Source organism: Drosophila albomicans, chromosome 2R, assembly GCF_009650485.2.
Source record: "Drosophila albomicans strain 15112-1751.03 chromosome 2R, ASM965048v2, whole genome shotgun sequence".
Taxonomy (NCBI): domain Eukaryota; kingdom Metazoa; phylum Arthropoda; class Insecta; order Diptera; family Drosophilidae; genus Drosophila; species Drosophila albomicans.
The window spans coordinates 34,092,192-34,105,948 of NC_047631.2; the positions used below are offsets into that span (position 1 = coordinate 34,092,192).

At 40.1% G+C, this 13,757-nt stretch overlaps 1 protein-coding gene across 3 annotated transcripts in view; it reads left to right on the top strand.

Moving 5' to 3' along the window:
• LOC117573899 (myb-like protein AA) overlaps positions 1-13,757 on the top strand; it is a 73,926-nt gene that overhangs the window by 56,360 nt on the left and 3,809 nt on the right. For 2 of the 3 annotated variants that reach the window (XM_034257407.2, XM_052007843.1), the window contains exon 2: positions 641-724. The exons of the other annotated variant lie outside the window; for it this stretch is intronic. The gene's annotated coding sequence lies outside the window, so the exon portion shown is untranslated. The remainder of the gene's footprint in view (positions 1-640; positions 725-13,757) is intronic. 3 annotated transcript variants of the gene reach the window in all.

Genomic DNA, 13,757 nt, shown 5'->3' on the forward strand with positions numbered 1-13,757 from the left:
TGAAACTCGAGCGTGCTGAAAACAACAAACAACAAACAACAAACAGCATCGAGAGACATTCGTGTGCTTCTGTGTTCCTTGTTTGTCCGACTGTCCGACGGTCCGACTGACAGTCCCGACCCGGCAATGACACTCGCACTCAAAATCAGAGGGACGAAAAATCAATTTAATGAGCAAAACATGCAATAAATTACAATGGCACAAGACGAAAACCATTTTGCAGCGCGGAGCGAAATTCCCTTTTGTCCCAATAATTTGTAATGGGAAATTGGGTCAAACAACAAGTTTTTGTGTGCTGAGCTGAGTTTGGCAGTTGCATAGGAAATGTGTGTGCTGAAATAAGAATGATTTTATTAAAATATTTATTCGTCGTTTAATGACGTCGACAACGCTTAAGAGAAGAGAGCAAACACAGATTATATGTGTATGTGTATTTGGGTAGAAGAAGAAGAGTTAATTTCTGAATTTTGCTAAATTGTCAAACCGGTTTTTTATTTGTGATTTGACCTTTTGTTTATTATTATTGTTTCTACCCTTTGGTTTGTTGTTCTTAATCTTTTTAATTATTTATTTTATATTTATGTTATATGTGCTGTCTTTGCCTTTTGCCTGGCTAATGTTTCTCTCTGTCTTGTTTCAGTGCGAATCCTATGCAATATGTCAGAGTCAGCACCTTAAGCTCTTTCACTTGGCATCGAAAACAACCTAAGCTAAGCAATAAAATGTAAGTTCATCTTTTGCGACATCAATTAGACATATACAGATTGTCCAAATTCCAAATTCCACATCCACATCCAAATCCGATATCCAAATTCCAAATTTAGTTCGAATTCCGGCTTAGAGTTCACGCTATCAGAATGATAGATGAGGCTGCTCTATAAACTGGTTGACCTGCTGCGTGTGGGGGTGTCTTGGGTATTTTTAGTTCACCACAGAGAGAGATAAGCATGTTTGAATCGATTTTAAATGCAAATCTCGCTATATGCTCACGCCACAAACTCGTATATTTTAATTAGTCTAATGCGTGTGGCTGCCTGCCTCTTGAAATCCTCTTGGATTTTTTTTTTATTGATTTCTATTTCGATGACGCGGTGCACCGCTGTGGCGAAAAAATACCAAACAAAAATTAACTTAAAAAGAAACTAGTTTCTTTGCTTAGCTCTTAACAAAATTTTGACTTATATTAATGGATGAGTCGTTGGTTGATTCTTGTGTCTCGGACGAACGGAACCGTGCATCATTGACAAATTGTTAGACAAAAGGCATTTGGAATGATATGGCTTAAGCCTCTTAAATGATAAATGGCTTTTGAATATGACTCGGATTACGCTGTGCGTACATCAGTTAAGAGTCAACACTTCGAGCTGCGAGCTGCTTCCGTCATGACAAAAACTCAATGAACCGAAATTGACAATCGAATGCTCGTTCAGTCGATGAATGAATACGAAACTATGGACTTAACGGAGCTACATAACTAATCACTGAGCTTACACACACACACACTGGGACGGACAAACAAGAGAAACAAGAAGCTAAGAAAACACCTGTTAGCGTTGAACTCATGCCCCAATGGGGTTCGTCTTTGGAGTCTTTGGCATCTTTGTCGCGTCGCAAGTGTTCAATAAATTTCCTCATGTGGTACATAAAAATTTGTCACATAAATTACAATTTGCATGGCTGTTTGCCTGTCCAACAACGAGCAGACTTGTCGCGAATGTTTCGCAATGGTTTTGGCCACACGACAACGTCGACGACGACGACGACGACCCTAATTGCCTTTGAGTGTGTGTCCCGAACTAACTGCTGTCAGGCATTAATTGTGCGTACAACTGGCAACAGCAGCAGCAACATCTCAATTTGCATGGTCAGCGAAAAGAAGAAGATGGGAGACCGTTAGAGCGCTTTTCGCATTCCCAAGCAATTAGTCGGGGGGCAAGCAATTCAATTGCCTATTGCCAATTGGCAAACATCTTCTGTAAGTCCGAACAAATCTTACAAATCTGCAAAATGGAGCGCACATAAATGTCTGCAATTAAAAGAGCATTGAAGTGAGGTGAGGATGAGGATGAGGACGAAGATGAGGCCTGGATTGCCTGACAGATTGACAGAGCAGCAGCTTTATTTACAGCTTAATCTGCTTTACTGCCTCGACTGCAAGATGAATGACTCTCTGGAGTTGCCCGCAGCGATAGGCTGATAAAAAGTGCACAGAAACTGAACTGAACTGAACTGCGGTAGAAAGTAATGCGAGTGACTTTCTTTTCTTTCGGCGCCTGTCAACGGCATCCCCCAGATAATAACATTCCTTAACGGGCTTATAAATCAATCCCATTGGCCAGCTGATAGATGACGACGAGTATTTCGTGGCTTGGAGTCTGCAGTCTCATCATTTTTTATTTGCGCGTGCGAATGGTTTATGCAAATAACACATATCGATTTCCCAGTTTCATAATTAAAACGCACGCAAAGCGGAAAATGTTTGCGGTACCTCGCGCAAACATTATGCAAACATCATGGCTAAAGATGCAGAAAACAACGACGCAAATACCCCCCAAAAAAAAAAAAAAGAAACTCAAAACTGAGACGTGGGCATTGTTGTTGCTGTTGGCTGTGAGGTTGATGTTGTTTTGAATATTAGTCAAGCTGCGCAGCGATTGGTCCACCGAATGTTGGCTCATTAGCATGTTAGGCACACGCCCCTCCGCAGCTCCACACAGCACACGCCTCTCTAGTAGGCCGAGCCTGAGCTTGGGTTGCGGCTGCGTCTGATAATGGCCAAGTATGAAACGGAGACGGAGTCGAAGTTGAATTGAGTTATCTGGCACAGATTGCAACTAAGTATTGCGACTCTCGCTGTTGCTGTTGTGCCAATAAATCAAAATTATTATCCGCACATTTGACTTTTTAAGGCACGTACTCGCCTGCCATCCATTTATGGCACACACTCATGTGATTTCATATGCATAGCTTGTGGTTCCTGGTCCAAAACGAACGAATCCGTTAGCCCGGCCGCGCTGAAACGGCCTTTGAAAGAATGCGACTCCCAACTCCCGACTCCCGGCCACTGCCAAAAAGAAAACAGTGGCGCTGTCTTATCTGCCGAACGCAATCTACAGACTCTTGCCCAGACTCTCCGCATTTGAATATGACGCACGAGTCAGCGGCAGAGTGTGTGTGTAGTATGGTCATATCATGCCATTGCATATCCAACTAGGGTGTGTGTCCAAGACATCGACTACGTCTGCGACTGCGACTACGACTGCCGCTGGCCACGTTCGGTTTTGACTTGTAGGGGCAAGCGCGATTTTCGATGTGCGATAAGAAATTTATAGTTTCGGTTTAAAAGACATTAGAGTGTAATATATTTAGAGCTGCGGCTTCACCCGAGTATCGTGCTCGTATCTAAAAGAGGCCTTTGTGTTGCTAAGGCAATGGCAGTGGGTGTGTAAGTAAACTGAACTGTAAACTGCAAGCTGAAAACTGCAAACTGCAAGCGTATACTAAATGTATGCAAATATTTGCATGCGCATTCCCCCGCACACGTATCATACAAAAGACTTAGGCAACGAACTCGCTCAGTCATCGGCCTGTCATAAAGCCAAGCCGCAGGCTAAAACCATGCAGTAACAAAGTAGTTGTAGTAGGGCTCACCTAGCACATGAAATCGAAGGTGGAATTCTTTAATCGACCAGTCGCATGCAATTACCACTAACGTGAACACACGTAATAAGAACCACCTGAAGTTCCATAATTATCGGTTTTGCGGTTGCACAACAGCGTGAACCAAACCCAACTATATATAGTTTTAGTTGTATTTGTATACCCGTTATCCATAGGGTAGAAGGGTATTATAAATGTATGTAACAGCCAGAAGAAGGCATCTCTGGCCCTAGTATGTATGTATATCCTAGATCAGAGTCAACAGCCAAAACAACATAGCCATGTCTTTCACTTCTTCTGTTGATTAACAAGTTCGTTGCCTAAGTCTTTTGTTTTTTATACTTACTACGGGGCTTAGTTGCTATGGCTGACAATTTTTAACTCTATGGAATATATTGAATGTAGTTCTATAACAATATACCAAACATACCAATTGGTATATTTTTAGTATTTTAGTGGTATATTAATTTAGTATATTTTAAAATTTAAAATGGTATGTTTTACATGTAGTACTATATCAATATACCAAATATACACATTGGTATATTTCTTAGTATTTTAGTAGTATATTAATTTAGTATATTTTAAAATTTAAAATGGTATGTTTACATGTAATACTATATCAATACCAAATATAGCATATGGTATGTTTTTAGTATTTTTGGGGTATATACATTTGTTATATTTTTTCGGGTATCTCACAGTCGAGCACACTCGATTTCTTACTTGTTTTCTATTACGAGTATTTTATAGATTTGTTATTAGTTTTAGACTATGCTTCAGAGAGAATATAGCTAGTCGCGACATTCCTTTGTTGCTTTCGTGAGTGATAAATAAATTGTTCCCATGCTTCGCACTCGATGCAGCATCTGCAGTCGGCAGTAGATTTACTACTTATAGACATGCTATAGTAGTTGGATATACTACTTATATGTAGTAGTAGCTCTTGCAAATTCATTTCTATGCAAATTTCTAGTTTCCCATTTCGGTTCTCTCGAAGTTTCACTTTCGGTTTGCGTTTTTGGGCTTTTGTCACATTTACTCTTCTGTTGTCTGTTTGCGTTTTCTTTTGTCTTTAGTTGAAATTGTGTTTTATATGGCAAAATGCAATTTGTGCAACTTGCAAACGCGACAAACAGCTTGGCTGGAGAAAGAGAAGAAGGGGAGGGAATGGAAGGGAACAACAAATAGCATCCTTTGCTTATACTATGTTATATTGAAAGTGAAGTCTCTTAGCATATTTGTTGTGTTTGTTTTTTGTCGTCGTTGTCGCTGTTGCTGTTGTTGTTGCTGTTTCTGCTGTTGTTTTACTCTGTAAAATTTGCATTTTTGTGCACAGCTGCTTTTTTGTGCTTTTCTTCACTTGCTGTAACAATTGTTGTTGTTGTCTTCTTTTGCATTAATTTTGGCTTCTTGTCGTCGTGGCTTATATGGCTGCCTGGATGCCGTTCGTTGGCCCGTTGCCCGCTGCCTGCTGGCTGTTTGCTGTTTGGTTGTTAGGTTTTTGGGCTTGAAGTCTGTAGGCTCATGTACACAGCATTTGTCGTTAGCAGGCACTGTTTGTGTTGCCACATTCTGCCATTCAGGCGCTTTGTAATTAATGGTTAATTAATTGAAACGAAGTAGCTGACAATCTTAATGATCCGTAATTTGTTATTATGGTAATTTATACAAGCAGCAACGGCAGCAGCAGCAACAACAGCAACAGCTAAGCCAACCAATGCCCACAACAACACAGCACAACACAACACCAACACAATGAAGACTTTGTTGTTGCTGTTGCTGTTGCTCTGCTGTTGTCTTGTAAGACATATGCGAGCACAAATAAAAATTCATTAGCTACTGAGCCATGGCTTTGGCTTTGGCTATATGGGTTTGACGACAGCGACAATTGTCTAATTGCAGTCACGAGCAATTTATGTAGTTTGTCTAAGCATGAGTTATACTTCAAAGCGTTATAGATGCCCATATACGTATGTATGTCTACTCGGTAGTCGACTACGTGCCGCAAGACGCCCACTACAAGTTGAGAAAATGCATCAACCTGGCGACTGGAATCAATCTGTCCCCCTTCCAGGAAGATGCGCACGACTGTCAAGCAACCACAACAGCAACAGCCACAGCAACAGCAGCTGCAACTGCAACATCAGCAGCAACGACAACAAAGAAGACGCCAAGAAATTTGCATCTTGACGAATTTAATGATGATGATGAAAACGACGCCACAAAAATTTTGATCGACCCACAAGACGAGGAAGACGATGAAGATGAAGCCAGGCCTCAAGGAGCCCACAGACAACACACGATATTTGCCAAAGAGAGACTCCGTTTCGGGTATGTGGGAGTGTTGCTGCTGTTGCTGTTGCTGCCGTCGTTGTTGCCGTTGGGTGAAACGGCAACAGCATCAAATTTATGAAGATGCTGTTTGGGTGGCATTGCGGAATGTTTGACGTTTGTCTGCCGCATGTCAAGTGTTGTGTGTTGTGTGTTTGCTGTGTGCCATTTGATGGGCAAGTGAAAATATTTTCATTGCACTTTGACATGACAGCAAACAAATTGCTAGACAAAATCGCATACACACGACACACACACACACCTACCTACAAAGTACAAAGCTTAACAGTTAAATGGCTTTAATGAATGGCAGCCTTCAAAACTGAATACATGGGATCGTCTAACTTCAACTCTTAGCGCCCACCCTTTTGTCTTAGCTTCGAGTTGGAGTTGGATGTGGAGTCGGAGTCGGAGTTGTAGCTTGTGCTGATTAGCCAGAATTCCTGGCGTGCTGTGCTCTGACCTGCTCTTTTGTTTGGCTGCCAAGTGGCGCCTGCAGCGATCACGTCACAGACACACCACACCAAAGCACCACCAGAGCAACCAAAGGCATAAAAGAGCTCTCTGGCTTTATTGTTACTATTTGCTTTTGATTGTTTGGCCAGACTCACGATTCCCTCGGTTTCAATGTCTTTTCAGCTCGTTTGCCAAAAATCAATATAGTTATCATGGCTCAACGTTCATTGTCTGTCTATCTGTCTGGCAGAGGCGTCTCTCTCTCTCTCTCTCTGTCTCGCTCGCATCTGAAACGTTTAAGTTATTATAAATATATGTTATTTGTTGTGATCTAACTGTGCATGCATTTTGAAAGCAGCAAATTAAGTTACTGCCCGACTAGATAGATAGACGTTAGACATAGACAGCTGTCAAAATTGTGGCTCGGCTCTTTGGGGTTAACGCCCACCCAGCCTAACAGACTAAGAAAAATCGAAAGAGCTGAAGAAAAAAAAACCAACAAACTCAATTAACATGTCACGTTTGGGCAATGAATGCAGTTTTTCGTTTGGTTTCTCATTATTATGTCGCCAGTCAAAAGCAATTGAAAGTAAAAACAGCATTAACAACATTAGCAGCAACAACAACAGCAACCAAATTCGTGCGCTACCGTTTTGCAATGGGCTAAGAACAGCAAGAAGGACAACAGCAACGATAACAGCAACAACAACAACAACAAGAACAACAAGAGCACACAAAAAAATTAACTTGTTAAAATGCAAATTTTTGACTTGGGGGTTTGCTCGGCTTTTCGCCTTTTGCGAACTTATTGCCGGGTTGGCATTGAGTCTGAATCTGAATCAGAGTCTTGAGTCTTGAGTCTTGAGACAGCCTTATTGATTTTGATTAATGTCTGCCGATTTCTAAAGCCACGAATTTGGGGCTGGGTATTGAAAAGTTCCAGCTAACTGGCTTTAATTAACACATTAATCACAAAGCTGTTGTTGCTGTTGTTGTTGTGGTTTGCTTGTCGGTTGCTGCGGGTGTTGCTGCTGTGAAAGCAACAGCAGCAGCAGCCACAATTTTCACCTGGATGCGAGAGAGATTCGAGTGTGTGGGGGTAGCATGAGATGGACATGTTCTGATACAAGTTTCCTAGCAAATTCGAAATTTATTATGCTCTCTTGCTGTGGCTGCATGCAGCACGCCAGCAACATCACTCCCAGAGGTAGCAGCAGCAGCAGCAGCAGCACCCACTAGCAATGCGAGTCTGGTTGGCCTTATTTGGCCGGCAAGTCTTTATGCAGATTTCTGTGGCACAACACACACACACACACACACACACACATGTGTGTGGGTGGCCACAAAGCGACACTTTCTACTCGCCAAGAGGCGAAGAGCAATTGGCGATTTGCATTTAATCAAGTCAAGAAAAGGAAACTGTTAAATAGTATTTTATGTTTTTGCATGCATTTTGATTGCTTTATGAGCGTTTGCGTTTCGTTGCGTTGCGTTCTCTTCGCGCACTGAACAAATTATTTTTACAGTCTGTCATAAAAAGCAACGGCAAACTAACTAAGACGTTGCACCTACAACAGCAGCAGCAGCAGCAGCAGCAACCATTGCAATTGGCGGGTTGACAGCGGCAAACGGACAACGAGCCAATCAGCAACATCTTCGTTGTTGGAGTTGGAGTTGCTTTTAAGGCTTTGTCATTAATCAAATCGAATTGAAATGCGCCGCGTGTACATCACACGACAATGTTGTTGCCATTGCTGTTGTGATGTTGTTGCTGTTCTTGCTGTTGTTGCTGGTTCAGCAGCTGAGTTTGGCGCTACCAACATGTAGCGCCCATTTGGAGTTTGCCATTTTTGCGCATTTTAATCATGCTTGTCTCGCCTGAAGTTATTTGGCTTTTTACGTTTCTTGCGTTTGCGTTTGCGTTTGCGTTTGCTTATGCCAAAAGATCTTCGAGCACTGATAAAGCGATGTCTTCGTCGCCAACGCCAAAGCCAATGCCAAGAGCTGAACAGTGGTCGAAATGATTAATACATCTTGATGCGATTTCGTTTGTAACGCAGGCCAATAAAAACGTTGCTTTTGATTGACAATGCCGGGCAGACGAAGTCCGGGAGTTTCTTTTAGATGATGTCCGTTGATTACTTCATTAGGCCTGCTTCGAAAGTTGTGTATCACGGGCTAGAAGAGGGGGAGAATCAATTATGCATTTGCATGCGATTGAAACATAAGTTCAACAGCTGCAAACTCAAAGCGAAGTGGCATCCGCTTATCAAGCAATCCTCTCCAGCTATTGGTCAATTGGTCAATTGGCCAACAGCAGCGACAGGCGAACACAACTGTTGCCGTTACGCGCTTTTAGCCGGTTAGGCCAGTAGCCTTTTGGCCAGCTTTCTGTTAACTACTTCGCTGCTTGCTGTTAGCTGCTGGCTGGTGGGCGATAATTATCTGCTTGAAAAATGATCGACTGGCTTATGGCTGCTTGCAGAGCGGCCTCACTTCGCTAACGATGGACATTTGCATCGCACACATGTGGCTGAAGAAAATAAATCAATAAATAGTTTTTCTGCAGCTGCACACATTATGCATCCATTTATGATGCGTTTTATGACGCCAAAAAGGTGGTAAAACCGAAGGTGTAAAACATCGATATTCTCAAAACTAATTTCTCTTTTTATACCCGCTACCCATAGGGTAAAAGGGTGTTATAACTTTGTGTCTTTGTTTCTTTTTCTGACAATCTGGAATATTTTTGTACTCTTTGGTATATTTTCAATGTAGATATAGTATATGAATATACAGATACAGCAATATATGTATCTATATATTTTTGTGTTATATTAATTTGGTGTATTTTGGGATTAATAAAATCTGGTATATCAATATATACATAGATATAGTATATATTTCAATATACCAAATATACCTTTCGATATATTTTGCGGTATAATTTGGGAATAATACTGCATTGTATAGTTTTTTTTCTCAATGTAGATATAGTATATGAATTTAAAGATACAGCAATAAATGTATGTATCTATATACCAAATATAGCTCTTGGTATATTTTAGTATTTTTGTGGTATATTAATTTGGTATATTTTGGGATTCATAAGATCTAGTATATCAATATATAGATAAAGTATAGTATTGATATAGTATTTTAATATACCAAATATAACTTTCGGTATATTATGCGGTATAATTTGGAAATAATACCGTATTATATAGTTTTTTTTAATGTAGATATAATATAAGAATATACAGATACAGCAATATATGTATCTATATACCAAATAAAGTTCTTGGTATATTTTAGTATTTTTGTGGTATATTAATTTGGTATATTTTTGGATTAATACGATCTGGTATATCAATATATAGATATAGTATAGTATTGATACAGTATTTTAATATACCAAATATAACTTTCGGTATATTTTGCGCATTGTATAGTTTTTTTTTAATGTAGATATTGTATATCAATATATAGATACAGCAACATATGTGTCTATATACCAAATATAGCTCTTGGTATATTTTAGTATTTTTGTGGTATATTAATTTGGAATATATTTTGGGACTAACAAGATCTAGTATATCACTATACATGTAGATATAGTATTTCAATATACCAAGTAGAACTTTCGGTATATTTTGCCGTATAATTTGGGAATAATACCATATTATATAGCTTTCATTCAAAATGTATACAGGGTATCCCACAGTTGAGCACACTCCTGCAGCTTTCTTACTTGTTAGTGCCAAAGATCACAGTCAGATAAGAGCTGGAAATATTATTATTATTGTTCTACTTTAAATTGATTTAACTAGAAGTAAATGTCAGGCCATAAACTTAAAATCGCTGCTGCTTTTTATCTAAATCGAATGTATCAATAAATACTGAGTATTATCGACAAATAGATGGCTCCATTTGAGCCAATCGAAGTGCAATTTGATTGGGCTACGTGAGTCAACTTGTTGCCGCTGTTGTTACCAATTCGCGTCTCTCTTTCGTCTGGATCAACAGGTTTCTTCCTCGCTTCGCCTCTCATTGTCTTTCTTTCTTGCTTTCTTGATGTCTTTGGCAATTTCGCTACAATTGTTGAATTATTTTAATTGATTGCACGATAGAGATAGAGAGAGAGAGAGATGAGTATTGAGTATCGAGTATCGAGGACTGGTTTTCATTCGATTATGTCTGCAAATGGCATCGAAAAATGCACGCATTTTGCCATGACTCTTGCCTATTGGTAATTGAAACTTGTTAGTGAAGACATTAAAAAATCGTTTAGCACGGAATTTAGGTTAAAAATGCGTGGAAATATCGTGAAAAAATCAAACAACATTTGACAAGAAAATGCGGCCAAAAGCAAACACAAAACAAAAGCAGGAGAAACAGAAGCAGACGAGCTTAAGCGTGTGATTTTCTTCAGGGAGGAGGAGCAGGAGGTGGGACAATGCTGGAGAAAATTGTGTAACCACAATATAAAAATTCCTGCACATAAACTAATCTCGACAACGTCAATGGATGTGACGATGACGATGACGATGACTGCGGCGGTGGCTTTTGACTACCGCATTTGATTTGTTTCTTCTTTGTATTTTTGACGCCCCGCTCTGTGTTTGCGGGTCACAAGATGAAGTTGGAGGTGGAGGTTGAGGCATGCTAATCATGTTCCTCGACCCGCGATGCACACCAAAGAAAATGTGCCGAAAATTTCATAATTTTCTTTTGATGGCGTACGCTTTGCATACTTCCATAAATCTTGCTGCCAATTTTCCCAATGCAATTTGCATGCCTAAAAAACAAAATAAAAACTTAAAACCAGCTTACGATCTTAACTTGTGTGTATGTAGAAAAAAAATATGCCAAAAAATCGTTTAATTAAAAAAATTATTGGCGCATTTTTATTTATGGCCCATAATCGAAAAGCAGCAACTCCTCCCCCTCGCTGTAAATCTAACAAAATTGAAAGCATCGCAAAACAAGTTGTTTGCTTAAACTGACATTCAATGTGTCGAATAATTAATACCCTTTCAACTTAACTGAATGTGATACTTTAATCTCTGAAGAGAATCTTTAAACAAATTTCAAAAATATGCTAATGTATTTTGGGAAAATATGATACTGCTTGATTAGGGTGTGTTAATTTGTTTATTGGGTTTAATACTTAATAAGCAAAACAATATTTATCTTGTTTGAAGTTATGATAATAGCCAATTGTATAAAAGAAATATGAGAACCATGAAAAGACTTTTAAAAGCAGATAATCGTCTTATGAAATGTAATCAATAATCATGCTTAAAATTCAGTCTTCTTTATGACTGAGCGCATATTCCCTTTCTCGTTTAGTGTATTCATCTAGCATGCTATCATGTTTTTTAAATGATGCCGCTGCAGGCTGTTTGTATTGGCCAAAATGCGCTAACAATTTCAGCGATTAGGATTGCAATTGCAATGCAGCATAAAGAAAAATAAACTGCAATCGCAATAACAGTTGCAGCTTCACTTGGAGTCGCGGTCCAAGTCGCTGTCGCTGTCTCAGTTGCTGGCACATGCATCTTCATCTTGCCACATGATGCATGTGCTGGGCACATGCACGTACATGATTGGCCGCCAGGCAGCAGGCAGCAGCATCGATCTGAGCAATGTTGCACGTTCCAGCCACGCGGCTGTGTGGCACAAAACTTTCTTTCGCCAGCCAACACACAAAACACAAATCACAATAATCGTAGTCAAATTAGACAATATTTGCGCCCCAAAACGTAGCTGATTATTATTTTATTTAATACGTTTTTTTATGGATTTCATTTCCATACCCCGCGCTCCCTCTCTAAAATATGTATAAAGTAATTTCTGAATTTAAACATCATGATTAACTAAACTACCGAGCAGCAGTCGCAGCAGACTGAAGTCCAGCCAAATAACTACAAATGATTACGCATTTGAGGCAAAAGCCGCAAAAGTTTTTTTTTTTTTTTTGGTGAAATTTCAGAGGCCTCTTTTTGCCTTCTTTGGCCCGGCCAGATGGATGAGCGATAAGCCATGGCAAAAGCACTGAAAACGAGCTCAAGAGTTAAGAGCCAGCTAAAGTGCAGACTGGTCAGATCGTCTTGGCCAAATGGCCTGCACTTGTTGTAGTTTCAGTTGCAGCAACAGCAGCAGCTTCGGCTCTAATGGGTCGTGTCTTTGCAGTTTCAGTTGTTGCTGTTGCTGCATTTTAATGCATTTGGAGATCAGGTGTTGATGCTGCAGTGGCTGCTGCTGCTGTTGCTTCGGTTGCAATGTTGACTCTCGCGGACTGCTGCCACATTGCTGTTGATTTCTGCGTAGATTGCGCTTAAATGCTCCTCGCAAACAGCATCTGAAATATTTATACCATGGCATTTTCTCTTCGCCCTTATCTAAACTATGCTAGAGAATACTTCCTCCTCTCTCTCTCTCTCTCTCTTGCCCTTCTTCTTTCGCTCGAAGTGTGTTGTATGCAAATTTGTTAAGTCATTTGTATTTGTGGTTCTCACGCTGCCACAACAGACCAAGCTATTTTTTTTCCTGGTTGCTAAATGAAATGGAACCTGCAAATCAATTGACAATTTGAACAGTTGCTCGTAGTTCTACTTGCCACACGATTGCGATACGTGAATGGTGAACAAGCGAGTCAAGCAAAGACAACAACAATCACAATCTGCAACTGCAACTGCTGTCAATACGATTTCGTTTTCGATGTCGATGTTAATGTCGATTCCGATTGCTGGCTGCATCGATATCAAACTCAAACTCAGACTCAGACTGACCACTCAACTCCCCCGCCAACCACTTTGGCTCTGACTCTGACTCGATGGCAATTGAACTGTTCTAAATGCCCGAGTTGTTCTGTTCGATTGGCGAAATCTATGCAAATGAAACAAAAATAAAACCACAAATAAAAACACCACAAAAATCGAAGCAGAAACCGAAAACTGAAACTGAAACAGCGTGTCAGGTTTATATATGTTAAAGCTATAGCCAAAGTCCAAGTGCGGCTTCAAGAGATTTACGAGCCGAGCACGCCAAATGTGTTTACACTTTGTCACCCTTCTGTCAGTTTGATTTATTTATTTGCAGATAGCCAGCAAAAAGCTGAGAAGGCTAAAAGTAGCTGGCCAAATTAAAATGCAAGTATTGCTGGAATGCACACAGCCAAACTGAGGCAATATCTGTGAGAGCGTGGCGAGAGGGGAGATGATGAGGGGAAGCCAATGTGAGGCAAGGCGAGGCAACAGCAACACCAAGTGCAAGAAATGGGCGAATGAATGAGTGATTGACTT